The following is a 19,639-nucleotide window of genomic DNA, read 5'->3' on the forward strand; positions in this document are numbered from 1 at the left end:
GCCGCAGCCTCTTTCAGCTGCGTCTGTGATTCCTTTGTTATGATTCACCTTACACAAATATCCAAATAAACAAGTTTGCTGCCAGGAATATTCTGGTGAGAGACAAAATGTTGAAAAAAGTCAGTGAACTCTCCCTCTGAATGGAGAAATCTCTTCCTGGCAATTTGATCATTGAAAGTGCCCTGGCTTGTGCCTCAAGACTCTCTGTGCCTGAGGCAGGTACCCACACCACATGCTTGGCACAGTGCACAGTCACATCAGGAATATGCACAGTGTTTTCTTGGCACATCTCAAGGAAATGCATATTTTTCCACTGTGCTGTCTTTTTTAATCCTTACACAGAAAAGTATCATTAAATGCTGTTCCAATATTCTCTTTGGTTTTGCTGATCCTGGCATCTGGATGCAGATGATCTTCTAACCAGGACTTTGCCAATGTAACAAGGGTTTCTTCCTTATCAGAGGCTTCCACAGAGTCTTCTATTTCTTGATAGATTCTATCTTTCGAAAAAAATAACTGATTTCCCACCTATAGTGTCCAATGTATCAGCAGATCTGTTGATTTCAGTAGATCAATGAATATCTAATGTTGTTCTTGCTTATGTGGACAGCACCCTTCAGTGTGTTCCCCAGTGCCAGGTTTACAGTGTGGCAGTGTAATGGGGCTTCTTGACCCAGAGTGAAGCCACCACAGTGGTGTCTGCAAGAATTTAATACAGTTGCCTGGGTTAGCAGCTTGCAAAATATTTGAGATGCTGAAATATATCCTGAAGACAAAGCAGACAACTGCTTCAGACAGGCTGACAAATGAGCCTGTTACCCTCTGTCCCTTAACAGATCTTGTGCCATTTATTAACTCCTGTCAAAAATGGCTCAGGGCTGATCCCCTGGGTATAATGTTCTAATTTCTAGGGGTTATGCATATGGGTCATGCAGAAGTCCAGGGCCTGGAGCACACAGTCTGTCTCTGCAGACCCTGCAGCCATCTACAGCCATTGCACTGGAAAGGGGGTCCATGAAAGGTGAAAAAAGAGCAGAGAGTGAACTCTCTATGAAGCCACAGATTGTCTCCTTTTTCTCCCACTTAGAGAATCAACTGAGCCTTTCTGTGCTTGGACTGTTTGTATGTTTGCATTAACACAGGGTCAAGCTGTTACTTAGCAGGTACTCCAGAAAAAAGAAAAGAAAATACCTTCAAAGTATTTTTAAATGTATTTATCAGTCTAAATCCTTCTGCTAGATTTAAACTCAAAACTAAAACTACTCCTTCTCATTTTCTTCAGACAGTGCACACTTCCAGGATACAGAAATATCCCAGCATCCCTTTTCAATAGTTTATGAGTTGTCAATTCATGCTCATTGTGTCCTGTGTTTAGAAATCATCTAAAGCAGCAGGATGTATGTACCAGGCCCAAGAAGTCTGTTTTATTTCATACACGTCACTATTTAGACCAGCTGTGCTGGTGAGATTTCCTCACATTACTGCTATTGTGAGAAGAGCAAAAGACACTGAAATTCTCTATTTCAGAAGGCTGCTAAATGACAATGTTTGACGTCCTGATTGCAGAGCAAAGCCTCTCTAAATCAGAATTATGGACCTTTCCCTGGAGCCACGTGGATGTTTCAGGAAGTCATTCAAAGGAGCAGTTTTTGTGAAGGGAGGAGGTTCACAGGAAGATCTTTTCCTCTCAGACGTGTCTTGAGTTTTTCAGAAAACAGACCTGTGTGTTTTAAGAGTTGTCTGCTGACTATTTTGGTATTACTTCATAAGATATGTGCCACAAGGACACCAGGGAAGGGGTTTGCAGGAGCCCACACTTGGTCCCACCCAGCAGGGAAACCCTGTGACCTTCTCTGCTGACAAATGGCCCAAGAAGATAACTCACAGAAATAACGACCATGAAAGAAGCTGGGGAAGGGGCAGGGACAGATAATCGTGCACAGACACTGGACACCACCATCCTTTCTCCAACAAAAGAGAAGTCTTCATTTAATGTCAGCCTTGCTGACTGTAAAAGAGACATGTACAATGAAAATATTATAATAGCCATCATATACTAATGCAGAAATAATTATTCATTGGTTATGGATCTGCTATTGAGCCAAGAAGCTCCATGCACCCCTGGCTGTGGAGTTGAGCTGTGCTGCTGGCTGTCCTAAAGGATAAATCCTGCTCTGGCTACAGCTCCCCAGCCATGAGTCAGACTCTCTTGCTGCTGTGAAGGGCAAAGGAATTTGTCTCTTTCAAAGCCCTTGAAACTGAAACGTCATCTTCCACAGTGTCTTGAAATATTCCAGGGAAGTTATTCTTTCATACATAATTATTCTTTCTTTTTAAAATTTGATTAAAATGGTCAGCATTTTTTCAAAATCAGAAGTGAAATTGCAAAGGATGTTAAAAATGTCAGTCTATTTTCTCTAAATCTTCAGATTTGTTTAAACACAGCCATTCTAATTTTCCCAGACATCAAAATATTTCCTTAATCCTGCAATTCTCAGGAATTTTGTCTGTTTAAACGGCAAAAAACCAAAATTTTTCTTGTTCTTTGCTGGAAAAAGGAGGGATAAGCTGAGAGGCAGACTGTGCTCCAGGCAGCAGGCTGTAGATGACCTGTTAAACTGGGAGCAGAGGGATGCAGGCATATATGGAAGGGAATCAGAACTGCCCCAGAATGCTGTCACTATGTGAGCTGTGTGTCTATGTGAGCCCCAAAGCAGCTCTGACTGCTGCATTCAGGCACCTAAAAGCAGGAGGAACAGGGCATTTCTATGCAGGGATCACCAGACATCTCCATAGGTTGTTCCCTCAGTGTGTAGATGCAGTGATGCTGTCTGTAGGCCAGAGCAGAAAGCAGCTGTCTGGAGGAAGGATGATCCCTGGGGCATTGCCTTTCACATCCTGCTCTCTGGATGTGATAATAACCTCCAGGCAGGCAGGAACTTTTCAAGTCAGGTAGAGTTTGCCTGGAAATGTCCACGTGGTGTGATAGGAAGCATGTGACAACACCACCCCGACCAAGGATGCATGCTCAGGGTGTGGAGCCATGCTTAGGATGGAGACATCACATGGGACTCGCTCTGGAAAACCTTGCATACCCCAAAAGCAAATGGGATCCTCATTTTCAGGCCTCTGTGAAAGGATAGCAGGAAGTGATCTTTTCTTCCTTACCAAATACACATATTTAGGAGACCAAACCCTATCCAGCCTGGGATGGGAGCATAAGCCAAGCTGTTCATGAGGTGATGCCATGTGTCACTCATGACATGTTGTGATTACAAGTTACTAAACTAAGCTCAGCTGACTAACTAAACTAGGCTCAACTAACAGTTTCCCAGATGCTTTTCCCTCCCCTATTCCCTGCACAACCTGTTCCCCTCACACTGCCAGAGGTGTTCAAGGTGGGGAGCAGGAGGCAGGCGGCCCCAGCAGTGCAGGCAGCCTTCACAAGCTGACCCACCCCGTGCTGGGTGCCATCTCATGTCTTTCCTCCCCGCTTCTTTCTCCCCCTGCATTCTCACAAGATCTGCAAATCAGTGTTGCCCCAGCAGAGCTGGTTTCTTTTCTGGACCCTTTTTGGGCAGGATTAAATGGGTGCGTGTGAGAGACAGCAATACGGGCTGGTAATGGAAACGCAGAGCTCTAACCCAGGAGGGGCAAAGGAAAATTGCTTTTGTTGTTTTTGGATTAGCTCACCCAGAGTTTCTCTTTGTTTTTCTGCCAGGGCTGGTCTTAAATGTTTGACTGTACACTTTTCAATGCTTATTGAAAGATCATTGCTTCCCGCAGCTCAACATTTTTTCCATCCAGCTCATGAGCCCTCCAGTGCCATGCAGCTCCCCACAAGCGCTCTGCCCCTCTGCAGCCTGGGGGCTCCCGGGGCTGGGAGAATGCGGGCATCACTGCGAAATGCATCCTGCTCAGATCTGATCAGCTACAGAGCTGTGGAAGTTCCGAGGGAAAAAATCAGGTGCTAATGGCCTTGGACTCAGTGATAACTTTGTCAGGACTGGGCGTGAGGGAGCTGCTTCCAGCTGGGAAATTGCCGTGGGGTCAATTGAAGGAAATAGCAGAGCAGAGGTGTTTTCGGAACACGGTGTCCTTGCAGGGGTGCTGGCAGGTGGCTGTGACAGGCTTACCCGGGGGACAGCAGCTCCAGAGCCCGCGGCACCCAAGGGAGCGCTGCCCTGGCCCCACGGGCACAGCTGGGGGAGCTGGGGATGTCGGGGTGCTGCGCTGGTTCCTGGTTCCAGATTCCTCGTTCCTGGTTCCTGGTGTAAAACAACTTCTTCACAGCAGCCTCACCCTCAGGCTTAGCTTAGGGAAGTGGCTCAGGCCAGCAGCTTCTCCTGAAATGCGAGTTTGGGGCAAGAAGTTTTTGTGTGCTAGGAAGTGTTTCCTTCCTTGGGCTTTCCCAAAGGCAAGGATATATAAATTGTGGGGGGGAATATGCTGTCCTGCCACAGCTTTCTTCCTTAGCCTTAAATGCTGGATGCTCTCTTCTTTGCTGTCACCCTCAGAGGTCCTTTAATTTTAATGCTTACAGAGAAAGCAGAGGCTCAGGCAGAGAGCAAGCTGGGCATGTAAATCCTGACTGAGAACAAGTGCACCATAATAAGGTTTGAAATCTTACTCTGGCAGATCACCTTGACCCCCATCTGTCTGCAAGGAGCACCAGCAGTGCAGAAAGGCAGCTGGGGAAATGGGATGGCACATGAAATGTGGAATGGGTGGAGGGAAATGAGCAGCCCAGTCCTCTGGGCTGAGTACCATGTCCTGTACAGCAAGGTCAGGGGTGACCCCAAATGGGGCTGATGAGAAGCATGAGCCAGGAGCTGCTGCCCCTGTCCTGGAGGCATTTAAACTGATGGCCTTGTGTAGCACGCGGGGTTGATGTCCCTTTCCTTGCCTCTGATTGCAATTCTATTTCAAAAGTGGTTTTTTATTTCTGATTCTCACAGGAGCAAACTGTATTCAGTCATCAAGTGAACTGGCCTCCTTTTGTTGCTCTTAAGTGCTTTCAATCCATGAGCCTTGCTAGGAAAAACACTGTCTCCCGTAAGAAATACCTACAGTAAATTCAGAAGCATTTTAGGCATCCCAGAAGTGCACTAAGACGTTTAAGATGCATTTGAGGAAGGCTGCCCTTTGTTGAACTGTTTCATCACGCACTGTTTAATGCAATTGCTGTCTCCTTGCCTTGAATAATGTATGTAATAGCCGGTGTTAGTTGTGGTCTCTGGAGTGTGAATAACAAAGAGCAGCCATGGTCGGAGGCTGGCTCTGGTGAGGAGGCTTGGTGCTTCCATGCTCATCTCCTCGGAAGAGGAAGTCAGCAAACACTGGCAGCTCTGATAAAATAAAGAATTAATGCACCCTGATGTGCACACAATGAATATGGGGCAGACATATATGCATCCGCTGTCAGTACTCAGTATCAGCACCCAGCTGAGCTGCTGACACACACCAGGAGCTGCAGCAGCGGGGAGCAGGGCACTGAGAGCACAGCCAAGGACTTGCAGCCCTGGGGAAGGCTCCTCACACTGCCAGGTATCAGGATGAGAACTGCAGGAGATGAGGTCTTTTCCCAAGTGATATTTTGTTCTAGAGGCCCCAGGAGCAAGGATCATCTAGGAAAAATGACCCATGAGGTTAGGTGAACCATGGATTGTGTAGGTAACAGTGAACTGTGGTGGTGGGCTACAGAAGGAGACTGGAGCATGAGGGACAGACTATTAAAGCAAGGACACAGGGCAAGAGAAGAAAAAGGCACTAATAAACATTTTTTTTCCCACTATGTTGCAAAGCAGGCACTGAAAACAGTCAGGGGAAAACAGTTCTGGAGGAATTGAAAATGTTTTAACAACTTCTCATCTTATCAAGGGGATTTCCCCAGTGTGTCTCAAACACTTTACCAATGAGTTGAATACCCCTTATGCTCAGAAAACAGATAAGACTAAGGCTCACCTGGGCAAAAACATCCAGCTATCAGCCACAGAGAGCTCCTGTCCCATACCAAGTTCTGCCCCCTCACACTCCCCAGTGCAGAGTTGCGTGAATCAAAATCCTCCTTCTCAAAACACATGGCCCAAAGTGTGATGAAAATGGCAACATTCTCAGTTACATATTCCTAGTGGTGCCATAGTCTGGCTGCCACCACCCTTGGCATCATGAGCCATGACACCATGTCATGAGGAAGGTGACAGTGCAGCACATTGAATACACAGAGATTATTCTTTCCAGCTTTTGAGATTGAGATGTACCATGCACACAGAAATGTCCCATCTGACTTACCTGAAACATCCCCTGAGTTATGTGCTCATCCTAAATATTACAGCTCAAGTGAAAGGTGAAAAGAGGGAAAAGAAAAGCCTGGAATCTTTTCTGTCAAACTGTTGGTTCTTCACACTGTTTTCCTCACAGGCCAGGCATGCTGTCCTGCAGATGCTCAGCCAGTTTTGCTAATATTTCATTTCCAAATGGAAGCAACATCTTGACCAGCACTGGGTCCAAAGCTGGCAGCATCCCTGATGCCAAAGACAGCATTGGCCAGTTCAGCTGGTGGGCAGCATGCTGCATGCAGCTGATCATGTCACACAGAGCAGTAAGAAACCTGTTGTGATAATTCCATCCTCTTAATCACCAGCTGCTTCTAAGTTTCTCTGTGGCAGGTTTGAAATTAGCTACTGTTTGCACAGTCCTGCTGCTTGACAGCTGCAGGGAGGACAGGTCTCACCAGTTGCTACTGGGCACAGCTGTTGTGTTCACTGGTCACCCTCAGCACCCCTGGCCTAGGGGAGAAATGCTGTTCAGCCCCTCACATGGCACAGGCCAGCCCCTGTGAGCCTTTGGGCACCATCTCAATGGAAATGTGCAGTAACAGAAATGATGTGTTTGTGCAGAATCCCAAGGAAGGAGCCGTATGACACTGTGCCCTCTCTTTTATTTCTGGAGTTTCCTGCTGGAGTGCAAAGCTCTTAGGCTTTCAAAGGGTCTAAACTTCCTTGAGTACTAATGCAGGGGAGAGAGAGAAGGCAGCAAAGTGCCCTACTTCTTGCTTTCATTTTCATCTTGGCTTGGGAACACATTGCTGCCGCTAGCACATCTCCTTTCCCGTTCTCTTTTATTAGCAAATGCACTTTGACTGGCTGAATGATTCATGCAAATAATTTACCAGGCCACATAAATCCAGCTTTTCTCTTCCTGTGTTATCCTCAAATGAACAGGTACCTTTTTATTGATGTATTTGCTGTCCATAACTGCCCAGTGAAAAGGCTGTGAATACTTGAGTAGTTTGTGAGCTGCTGTGTGGTTGGGCTGACCTGTCTCTGGGTAAGAGAAGGGAGCAGACAGGCACAGAGCAGTCTGACCCCATTTATACTGGAAAACAAGGAGTAACCATCATCCCTTCTGTCTCACAAGAGCCCTGATTTGTCAGAGCAGCAGCCACAGTGAATATTATCCTAGGCAAAGCCCTGCACCCACGAGTGTTTGCACAAATGGGACAAGAAAAGGTGACACATAGTTGAACATATCATCTCAAGTGAACGTTCTGCAGCACTAGGTCAGGTCAATTGCTCATCCACCATCAATTTATGCTGTAGGAGAGATTTCAGTCAAATGAAAATCCAGATTCATTGTACAATATTCAGTCATTCTGTGAAGGCAGAACCAAGACCTTCCGCAAGTTTCAATAGTCCTTGCCTCTTACCAAATCATCTTGATTTTCTCCAAGTGTCACGTTTTTCTAGCAGTTCATCCATATAGTGTGGCATTTTTTATTTTTAAGATGAGTTTCAGTCTGGTTGGGAAAAATTTAACCATGTCACTGGGTCTGGAGGAACAAACAATTCTGTATTTGTCTATTGTAAAAGAAAAAACTTTGCTTGAGGCAGTGAAGCAGCACCAGTTTACACCAGGTAAGCATTTCTAGTATATATTATAACATCATCCAGCTTCTTTTATGTTTCTTTTATGGACATGTCATAAGTCTTAGTTGCTGGAATATGGTCTACTGTAAAGAGCATTTCCCATCAAGGAGGTTGTTGTACTCCAGGAGATAAAGAAAATACAGCCTGTGGTGACTGCTAGATCCACCTGTATCACTGGAAACAACCAGAAACCTTCAAGGGTGCTTCTGTGACTGACAGGCCCAGAAAAAATTGTGTCATGCTGTTGAAAAATAAAAATAAAAAAAAGGTGCATTATAAGAAGTGCACTTTGCAATACAAAACTTTCTGTCTTGGTTTAGCTTACTGTCATGAATGTGTTGCAGTTCTTCCTATTCTTACCACATTTTTGGAATCACACAGTTTTTTTACCTTGCAGAAATCTTTGGACACTTTTCTCCTCACTTAGAAAAAAGTTTAAGACAGAGAGAGAAGGAGGTGATTTCATTGACTTCAGATTTTGCAGCCTTTCTAATTCTGCTCTGCTGCTGTAAATTCAGCCAGACATTAAGTTTTTTTCACAAATCCAGGTTGTATTCAAAAATTAATTCAAATTTACAATTGATTTCTGCAAGTGGTGGGGAAAAATCGCTGTTGTGCAGCAAGATGAATGTGAGCTTTGAATTTATAGTCACTCACAGCTCTGCCCATCACTACATGCTCACAGTTTCCTGACCCTACAGACTTTCTCTGAAGAAAAATCTCCTCATTTACTCCATGAACAAGTCTGACAAGGGTTGAAATTAGATTGCTGAATTCCTAAAGTTTCATTTCTGTAACCTCAGCAGTGCAAAGGAAGAAATGTTATCATACTGGAATTCATCCAAAAACCAAAATGAAGTATTCTCAAAAATGGAGATTACTGTGAAAAGGCTATAAGAAGGAACCATATTACCACTGCAAGTAATTTCCATGTATTTTTGCTTAAAAGTAAAATGAAATGAGGTTTTAAATAATGGAAGATCAGTATTAACTAATCCTGCAGATGCCAGTGCAGTCATCTTCTCACTAAGATGGAAAGCTTTAAAATACATTGTTAAGTAGCTAAATTCATTGGGTTTTTTTTAATTAACTAAGTGGGGCCCTTTTTCTGAAAGCTTATCAACCTCTTGTCTAGTTTCACTTTCCCTCAAAAACATGGACTTTTGGAAACACCCAGAACTGCCTGTAGTTTACCCTCGACATCTGTCCTAGGCAAAAATGCAAAAGAGTAGTACAAGGAGACTAATAAACTACTCCATCAGCACTTCTAACTCCTGAAATTCGGGAATGTAATAGCAGAAGGCATTGAGTCATCAGCCCCGTTCAGCCTGGGGCAGTTGCTCCCTGCTCATGGCCATCAGGGGGGCTGAGGCTGGAGCAGCTGAGCTCACCCCGTCCCTGAGCATCCATCACACACATGGCAGAGAACAGATTATTAGTAAAGCAGGAAAATGCTTTACTAGAGGGGCTGACAAACTGTGCTCAAGGCAGGGGATTTGTTGGACCTGGGTAATTTTAATTGTTCCAGAATTTTTTCTTGGGTAATGGGGCCAAAAAAAAAAGGAGAAAAAAACCAAAAAAAACTCATTCACATTGTTGAGTGCTGGTGAGTTGCTCTGGTTTGAGGGTGCTGGTACTTCCCAGCCACCTTCATGAGATATGGTGGCCACTGTCTAGACTGATGCAAACTCAGACATCATGCTGGCACAGCTTGAAACCTCACTGGCAGCCTCAGGTTCTGCTTTAAAATGCTCTTCCCCTTTTTCAGTGGAAATTCCTTAGAAAACAAAATGGTTCCCTGCTAGGCATGCAACTGACAGGCAGCTTTTCTCACACAAATAATTCATGGTAACTTGAACCTGAGATCCATGCAGGACTGGTACTTGTGTGTATGAGGCAGAAGTTGGCTCTACTGGCTGAGGGAGTGGAAGAGGGAAAAACAAAACTCAGCACCTTCCATTCTGATGTAAACTTGTTCCAGGATGCTCACTGCTTGGAAGAGGTTCAAGAGCTGAGCAGTCTGTTTATCCAGAAGGAGAGAGGAGGGTGGCTCCATCAGAGTGTACCCACATGAGGATGCATTTTTAACAAGCACTTTTAAAATTGAGCTAAAATGGTAACACTGAAATTGAGGTGCAATTAGCTAGTAATGAAGCTAAGTAATCATTAAGATAGAAAGAAGGTAAATTTTTCCATCATATTAATAGCAATAGAAAGTGTGGCTGTTGGCCTTCTACAAAATACAGCTCAATCAGCAGTGACAGGCTGAATGCAGGAGATGCTCAATGAGAATGTAAAGCCCACATGTCTGTCTTCCAAGGGATGCCATCCCGTTTCTATTTTTGGTTGGAATATAGGCATGTGTAGAATTCCCAGATGTGTGTGATGCCATCTATTTGGCTTTAAATAGCAGTATGACTTGAATAATTTATTACTATTAGCATTAATGAGAATTTTCTTCGTATGCCTCAAAGAGCAAGGAAGATCTCCTGTGCTTGTCTGAATTCTGCAGCACTGATGACAGATTTTTCTCTGAAGAACTTTTTAGGAGTCAGGTCATCATGGGGAGGTTGTTAGAATTAGTCTACTAGAGAGAGAGAGAGAGAGAGTGAGAGAGCGTATTTATTCCAGCAACCTTTCCAAGATAGTTGTCAGATTAATTTTTCTTCGTATTCAGAGTTCCTAGGGCCTGGTGTCCAAAACGTGTGTGATAGTGACACAGCAAGTCTGGGATGAAATTATACAAGCAGGAGAAAAAAGTTCATGTCCCTTTGCAAAATGATGCAGCACCTCTGTCAATGTCACCCTGTGCATTTGCCATACAGCCCTAAGCTGCTTCTCTACCCCACATTATCTGAAAAATCTCTCTATTAAAACGTACCAGCTTGTGGTGACATTCTTTACAGGATCTGCTCTGTCCTTGCAAAGATAGAGCACATGTCAGGAACTGGTGACTATCTCAGATTTTGCTAATACGATTTTTCTTTATAGCATCCACCTTCTTAAAGCTGTGTTTTCTGAAGCAGCACGTGGGATGATGGTGCTCCAAAGGACACAAGACAGCACTGTGCTGTGTGGTTGGCCTTGGAGCCGGTTCAGGCCTCACAGGGGCATTTGTGGGACCAGGAGAAGGTAGCCAGGGTATAAGGTATAAGGGTGTAAGGTCCCACTTTAGCTCAGCACCCACAGAAGCTTTGGGTGGAGCATCAGGGCTGGGATGTGGCACGGGGAGCTCTTGATGGTTTATTCCTCATCCCCACACTGACATCCACAGCAACGCTGTCAGGTCAGTCCAGGCAGGCTCAGCCTGGTCCCCTGGGCTCCTCTGACCCCAAGTGCTCTGGATATGGCTCAAGGTACATTCAGCTGTGTGTCACAGCCACAGCCATCCCTGAGAGCCATCACCCTGAGCTTCAGGCTCAGCAGCACCCTCCTGCCACTGCTCTTCCTCCACAGGCACAGCTTTTCCTCTAGGACTTGCCACTGCTGATGTGGCAGTTCAGGCTCCAAACTCCAAGTGGCTTCTCTGCCAGCCAGATTGTTTCCACTGATCCCTGAGATACCTTCCCAGAGCACTGAGAGACCAGTCCTGAAAAAATGCAGAGGTATTTTAACATTTTCAGTCTTGGTATGTGCGATGGCCAGGGCGCAAAGAGCATATTAGTGTTATGTATTACACAGTCTTAAATTAACCAAATTGTAACAGTTAACACAGAATCAATTGGACACAATGTCTCCACCGTGAAAAAGACGGTTCAGATATAAAAACCGTGGTTTGGTTTTAAAATAGAAAATAAAGTTCTTAGTTTGCAGTTTGTTGCCACATGAAAAGGCTCTTTTCTGCTCTTTTTAAAAAGGTTAAAAATAAAAAGTCTAGGATGCAAATAACATTTCCTGATATGGAAAGCAGAAAACACTCCTAACACATTTTCCAAGGTCAGCTCAGAAAAGGAAGCTGCATCCAGACTCTAGTTATAAAAATTAGCAAGCCAAAAGTTGGAATTCTATAACAGAATTCAATTCTTCTATAGTTAGTCTGTTCATAAAAAAAGACTGAGCACCTTGGTCCTCTCTTCTCCCCAGAAACATCCTGTCTTACATCATTGGGACATTCTGGGTATTTGGTACTCCCAGAACTTGAGTAAATATCTAAATACAGACTCAGGAGCCTACATTTGAATTTGCTATGTAAAAAACCCCAAAGTCTCTCATTTCAAGCAGCGAGACAGCAGAATAGTAATCTATAGTTTCCACATCTTCACTTAAGTCTAAACCTATTCTCTCTCCTCTTTGTTTACTCTGCAAACTGCTTCCCCACAAAATGAAATGATCTCCCCAGTCCAAATATCACTTTATTTAAAGCAGTGGGCAAGAAGTCTGCCCTGGGAGGGGGTGAGCACACAGCAGTGCTCACTGACCTCCCCACAGGCTCCTGACCAAACAGAAACCAAAGTGCTGATTGTGGCAATGTGGCCATGAAAGGGCTCAGTAGCAAGCTGTGTATGTCCAATATCAGCAGCCAAGCAAAGCACCATCATGAGTTTTAACTTGCATTTGCTGAGGGCTACACACTGTTTCTTGCTGTAACTCAACAGATCTGCAGTAGCTCAAGAAGCTTCCAGATGTGTCCAAGTATTTTCATCTGGATAAATAAAGGGCATATGCCCATAAACACTTCAGCTCCCCTAACAGGAGTCCACCTCAGTCGGGATGGGTCAAACCCGCTGATTATTTTCCTTCAGTGCTTAGAGCAGCCCTAGGGACAGGCTCCAAACAAGATCAGCTGCTCTTCCATCATCCTTATCAGCAGAGATGCACCCAGCAGCTGCTCTGGAGGAAGAAGAGACAGGTATCTGTCTGTGGCTGGGCCTGGCATGTCAGGCACCTGCAGGTCAGACCAATATCAAAAAACATCAAAATGTTTTCTGTGTAACAGTACCAGGCAAAAGCAGCAGTCTTCTGCCAGGTAAAAGCTCTGGGAGTCTCTGTGGATCTTCCACTCAGAGAATGGTAAAGACACTAAGAGGCAGCACAGCATATCAGACAAGGATGCATTAAAAAAGCAAAAAAAAATAAAATAAAAAGAAGCGTGACTTCTTGGTGTCTTTTTGTTCTGTGATCATCCTGAAATAGCATGTGTGATTCAGAAGCAAGCCTAAAGCCACAGCCACTGCCACCTCCCTCCAACCTGCTCACAGCAGCCACCAGACCCCCCTGCCCAGAGGCTGCTGTTCAGCTGCCCTGACTCCCAGTTTAAACAATCCTGGGCTGTACTTGCTGTAATGAGTATGATCAAGATGAAGAACGTGGGACATAAATAATCCAAACGCAAATTGTACTCACAGCCTAATCCAGTTACAGCTCTAATTTGCACATTTCCTCTTTGAAAGCAGTTCTTTCATCTTCTATATAGAGCTGAACCTCTCCCAGATGCCATTTGCAAGCCAGGAGAGGTGCTTTGCATCAGAGCCAAGGCAACACAGAGACCTGCAGGAGCATTTCTGACCCACCCACCATGCTCTCCATGTGAGGGGCAGGACAGAGTCCTTCAGTCAGCTCTTCTCATCAGTGCTTCCTCAGCCTCCCCAGCTTTGCAGGGAGCTCTGGGTGCAGATGGGAGGACTCCAGAGCTCAACAACAGTCCTTAGCTGAGCTCCCCACTCAGCCCCTTATTGCAGGCAGCGATGGCACAAAGGAGGAGGAGGAGTACAGAGAGCTGGTTGGTACTGAGGCAGTACCTGTGGCTCTCAGTTATAAAACCTGCTCCTCATTTGCATCCCCAGACACTTCATGATAAAGCAGAACAGGCTAGTATTGACCTTCTCTTTCTAGTTCCTCCCTCAATTCTCTGCTCCTTTCCAGGCTGTTGATGTTGTATGTTAAGCTCCTGTAGGAACTGGTGTCACCCCAGCCAGCACAGGGTGTGCTCTTGGGGCTGGGATAGCCCACACGCTCATCCTCAGCTTTTGCCTTTGCTTGCAGACCTTTGGCTGTACTTGTCAAACAGTAAAGTATCACAGAGGCTGTTAAGAGACCTTGTAGATGAGGCATGTTGTCAGTGACAGCACAACACACAGCCTGTTTTTATGAAAATAGTTATTGTTTACCATTCCAGCATTTCCTGCAGTTTTGGGATGTTATGGCTCAGAGGTTTCATTAACAACTCTTTGATGAGATTATTCTCTAAGAAATCTCCTACATACAAAAACAAAAAATCATGAGGAATACCTGCTGGAGGCCTGGCTTGGCCTTGGAAACACCTAAACCTAGCTCCAGAGAAGCTGTGTTTGTATGATCTGAACTAGTTAAACTGCTCTGGGAGCCCAGGTGCCAGCTGAGCTCTGTCCTTGCAGCTCCTGCAGGGTGTACTGCTCCCCAGAGCAGCTGTGGCTGCCCCATCCCTGCAGTCCCAGGCCAGGCTGGATGGAACCTCCAGCAGCCTGCTCAAGTGGAAGTTGTCCCCACCCATGGAAGGGGCACTGCAACTAGAGGAGCTTTGAGGTCTCTTCCAACATAAACCATTTTATGATCCTCTCTTTCCTGATGGCAGAATTGGAAAATACTGTTACACACAGAAAAGACGTTTTTACCAGCTAAGGAAAAGCTTGTATTTTCCTGTGCAGATAAGTGGAAGAATTTCATATTCACAACTGGGAAAGAAGCAAAACAAAATCCTGGAAGTGACAATTTTGTTCAAGGATAGTAAGCCTGGCTTGGCCATAAAGTTCAGCAACAAAATTTGAAACTCAAATTCCTATACTAAGATGATGTTTGGCAAGTCTAATGTTTAGAGTAATCACTTTTGCTTCCTTTTTGAAAACAAATGCTGGCCAAGACTGGGGGAAAAGATTTTGTAAAAAAAAAAAAAGTAACAGGATAATTCAGTCATGGCCTCCCAACAAAACACGTGTTTTTGTTTGTTCAATAGAAGCAAATAATGTTCTGGATCAATATTTGGATTTTGTCCAATTATTCACTGTTTAGCCAAGAAAGTGACAAATCCACTAAGATTTATAATTTATTTGGAAATTGATGACGTATATTAAAACCAGCTTCAACTCTCCCTGATCTAGCATAACATACAGCCTCTGTGATTTTTTTATTTATTATCCTGAATTCCTTAAACCCATTCAGTTCCAGCAATTTGCCTGACCCAGTGTACCTTTCTCCACCAGGTGAATGTTGCTGAATGGCAGATGCAGGTCTTGGAGGAGCAGGGGATCAGTAAGCTTGGGGAATTAGTGGTGGTAGGTCTGTTGCTATGAGACACTTTGATTTCCCTGAGGAAAATATTCTGAGCAACTCAGTTCTGATCATTAAAGTCCCTCAAAATATTATTTCAGATAATTCTCGAGGATGCTGGCATAAATCTCTGATTAGAAGTAATTGCCATAGGAAATTTGCCCTTTCCTGTTTGGATTCTGCAGCACATGTCATCTAAAATTTATTCTGTAGTTTGCAGCAGCAGAAAAATGATAAGAGGATCTAAACACATACATTCAATAGAGACACACATGGCAGAGCCAAAATCTTCAAGATGCTGTACATAGAAGAAACTGGTTCCCTAGAAGAGCTGCTGGTCTAGAATTTAAGCAGTGGTCTTTATTTGCTCCTGCCCAGAAGCCCCTGTGTGATCCCAGGTGACTGGGGGCCTGGGTTTAATGGGAAACCATCCTTACCAAGCTTGTTTGAGACACAAACTTCTGCCAGAACACACTGTCTGGAGCACTACACTGAGCCTGCTTTATTTTGTGTTGATCACAAGGCAGAGCAGAAAGCCCAAATTGCTCTGCCCCCTGAAACCTCACACATGTTGATCCATGTGTTGGGAAAACCAAACTTTGCGTGGTACAGTTCTCACAGAGATAGCAGCAGAGTTAGAGAGGTTACAGTTTCTCTGCCACAGGAATTTGGCATTTCAACCTTTCCAGTCTTCCTGTTTAAAGGAAGACTTACTTGGCTTTAAACAAAGTTTCCACACTAATGATGCAGTTAATACAGTGCATCTCCACCCATGCAGAGTTTCCTTATTCGTGCCACGTTTGGTTCTTTCTTCAGTTCATGCTCTGATGGCAGCCCTTGGGCTCTCAGGGTGACTCTGCAGCTCCACCTGAACAACATCACCTTCCCGTGGCAAGTCTAGCATTTCCCATGCCACTGTAGCTCCGTGGATCCCAAATGCCTTTGGCAAGGCAGGAGAAGTGCTTTGTGTGCAGAGACCTGCATCTCATGCATTATTTTCTGCCCTGGGGACTGCAGGGGCAGTGAAACATCTCCCGGCAGACCTGGCTGCTACCCAACTGCCTCCCATGGATTAGATGAAACAAATAAACTCAAGCTACTGCTGAAACAAGGCATCTGAAGACAAACAGGGCTGCCAAGCAATTAGTGTCCAAACAATGCCTAATTAGTCCCTTGGGTGCATCATATTACAGAACAAAGCAGAAGATGTCTGTCTGGGTGTTATATCGGGAGTGTGCGATTCTGATCTGATTTGGGCTGGTGCAAGGCAGGAGGAGCAGGGCTGTTGGATGATCATTCCCAGGACACATCTGGGGAGAGACCTTTTCTTGCTCTCACTGGTGACAGTTCTGGCTCAGGGAGGCGCCTGGTGCTGGCAGGGCAGGGCAGGAGAACAGCTCAGTCTGCAAGGAGCACAATACAGACAGCTGCAGGTTTTATTCTGAATGAGCTGTAGGAGATAAGATATAAAGAAAGTTTTGTGTAGCTTCTTAGAGAGACATTGTAGAACTTAAGACTGATACACAGTAAATTATACAATGTAAGTAATGTAAAACATGTTCATTTGGGCAGCAGTCACAAGAAATTAAGCTTCAAATTGACAACATAAGAATTTTTTTAGTTAAAATCAGGCTTTCAAAGCTGACCAAATGTTACTGTTAAATTCTAGGTCCAGAAATAGACAGAACTTGAATGGGGACTGAAATCCTGCTCAGTAACTGTTGGTAAATCCCAGCAAACCACACTTCTGTGTTGAAAGAAAAACACAGGCATGCACTGGTTGGCTTTGGCAGAGGAGAAACAAATTTGCTTTCTCAAATCTGCTGACATGTTCATCAGGATAACGTGAATGAATGCATTGAATTTGCCAATATAGCACACAGTGGCAGCTGAATATAGAAAATTATTTGAAAGTAAATTACAAATTATTTGGCTGCACACAAGGGGCTTTATTTGCCCTGCCTGCACAGTGAATTGCACTTCTGAGCAAGATGAGACTGAGCAGCAAAGCTGACTGTGGCTCTGGGTAAAGAGTGTTTGGGGAAGTCTGGGGAGAAAGAGGTTATTCAAGCACAGCAGCACCCAGTGGACCCCTCCAGCTGTCTCCAATGCCCTGGACCTCTGCAGAAGCTGAGAGGTCTCTGCCCTCAATGGGTATTTCTATTTTAAGAGCCTGAAAAATATTTTCAACCCATTTGTTTTAATTCTTCTGTGGAGTTTTCACTCTGCACTGCCTGGTTGGAGCAGAGAACATGCAACAAAAAGGACAGGAGCTAATGATGAAAAATTCCCTTTGTTTTCGGCTTTTCGCGTTTGCTGGAAAATAACAGATTTTCTTGGCAAATATCAAGAGGACATTTTTGACTGAACTTGCTCTAATGAACATGAGCTGTGCTGTGCCTCTAAGGCCTGTTTCGCTTTCAGATGATTTCACCACTTTACAATTCAGCTCTTATGATAACATTTAACATACACTTGTTGAACCATTCAGTGCTAAGGCAGCATAAAGTCCAGCAAAGGGCAGCACTGGGCACAAACAGTTTCGAGGTGGAGTCCATCTTGCAGGAAAAACTCAAGTGAACAACACAAAGGCTGAGGTGTTGTAACTTTTTAGGGCAGGGAGTAGAATTCATTGACAGTGCTAATGTGATTTAAGCAAATAGGGCAAAATACCACATGGAACTGTCTTTTAGTGCTCTTGTATTGTGTGGGTTTTACTTCGTCAGTTGTTTTAAAAAGCAACCAGTAATTTCTGGGAATGCTGAGTTTAAAAAAATGGAGGGGGGGAAGAAGAGGGGGAGAAAAAACTTATCAGGAATTTCTATAACTTAGTAAAGATGATGAATCTGACTCAGCAAGACTGAACCAAAGAGCTCTCATTGACCAGTTGATATTCAGAAACATCTTTGTTTAAATATGGTTTAAAATGACACGAAAATTAGATCTATTCCTGAAACCCTGACACATGCAAAGTTCCTGTTGTCTGTACATCTGGGCTTATGGTCAGATCTATTTTAATGTTTTTGAAAAAAATACAAATGCTGGTAGAAAACCAGAGAGTCATCATAGTTTTTGCAGGGCTTAAAGGAATGCAGAGCAAAAACCAGTCTGAAATTAAAGTCTCTATCCTAAACATGTTCTGCAGGTGCCCTTTTACCTGCTCATCTGCATAATTGCATAGTCCTTGGCAGATCTGCTGCAGGCAGGATGAAGGAGGGACTCCCCTCAGGTGTCACTTCACCTGCCGTGAGACGCAGGAGCCAAATGTGCTCCTCATCCATCAGCATCAGGCACCAGGTGACCCTGAGGAGCAGCAGGCAGAGGTGGCTGTGGTGCTGTAAATGTGATGTGTCACTCACTTCCCACCTGAGGTGGTGCCCCCAGTCCTTCTGCCCCAGGGGAGCTCCTCACTGCAGTGTGGCAGTGCAGCAGCTTGGCCCAAGTGCAGTCAGCACCAGTTTGGGCCTGGATTGTGGAAAAGGCAGTGCTTACATGGCTGTGGGCAGAAACAGCAGTTGGTTTTGGGCTTCTCAAGGTGCCCACCCAAGTTTGGGCAGGATGAAATTAATTCCTGCTGCAAAATGATGCAGCACCTCTGAGCAGGGCCCCTCAGCCAATCCAACCCTGACAAACAAGTCACATCAACTCCTATGATTTGTTGACTATTCTTTGAAAACATTTTAAAGATTTCCTTTCACTGTGTCTAGAGTTACAGCTTACAGTTCCCAATAGCCATTGGGAAGGAGAGATGGATGCAGACAATAGTGGCTCTTGGAAGAGAGGCCTGTTATAACGGCACCTGCAGAGACTGATAGGATGTGGAAAGGAACCCATAAATTGTTGAATTATTCTGGGACTTGATTTAATGTATACAAACGAATCTAAAAAAAGGCTGAATGTCCTCTATCTTGCCAGAACACTTCTGTTCTGGGGCAATAAATAACCCCTATAGAAATGTTTACTTCCTTTATTCCCAGCAGTGAGAGCTTCTTGACAAACACATTTTCACAAAAACATTTCTGGTTCTCCTCAAGAGCAAGGGGAAAGTTCACCTGAACAGCTGAAAATGTTTGCGATCAAAATGGAATGAAATTCAGGATTCCTATTCCTGGTTTAAGGGAATGGTTCCCTGGTTCCTGGTTCAAGCTGTCTTCTGTAAGGATTTTATTCATAGGTGATGGCTGCTATCCAGAGAACCAAAGGAAGGCATTCAAGGAAAAGCAGTGTTTTGCTGGCAGGTTATTGCAAGCTATCAAGTGGTGTGGTCTGTGATGAAATAACCCCCCACAGCCCTTCCACCACCTCTCTCTGATGGAAACCTCTTTGGGAATCGTGAATATCTGTGAATTAACTGTTCACTAACTGTTCTGATAGCAGTTCCAGGCTCTTTCTTGGCTCTACCTCCCTCCAGATTTCTGTGGTTGGAAATTGCCAGTGTGTGTGGCTGAGCAGAGCAGGACATCCACAGC

This window comes from Poecile atricapillus, chromosome 12 (assembly GCF_030490865.1).
Source record: "Poecile atricapillus isolate bPoeAtr1 chromosome 12, bPoeAtr1.hap1, whole genome shotgun sequence".
Taxonomy (NCBI): domain Eukaryota; kingdom Metazoa; phylum Chordata; class Aves; order Passeriformes; family Paridae; genus Poecile; species Poecile atricapillus.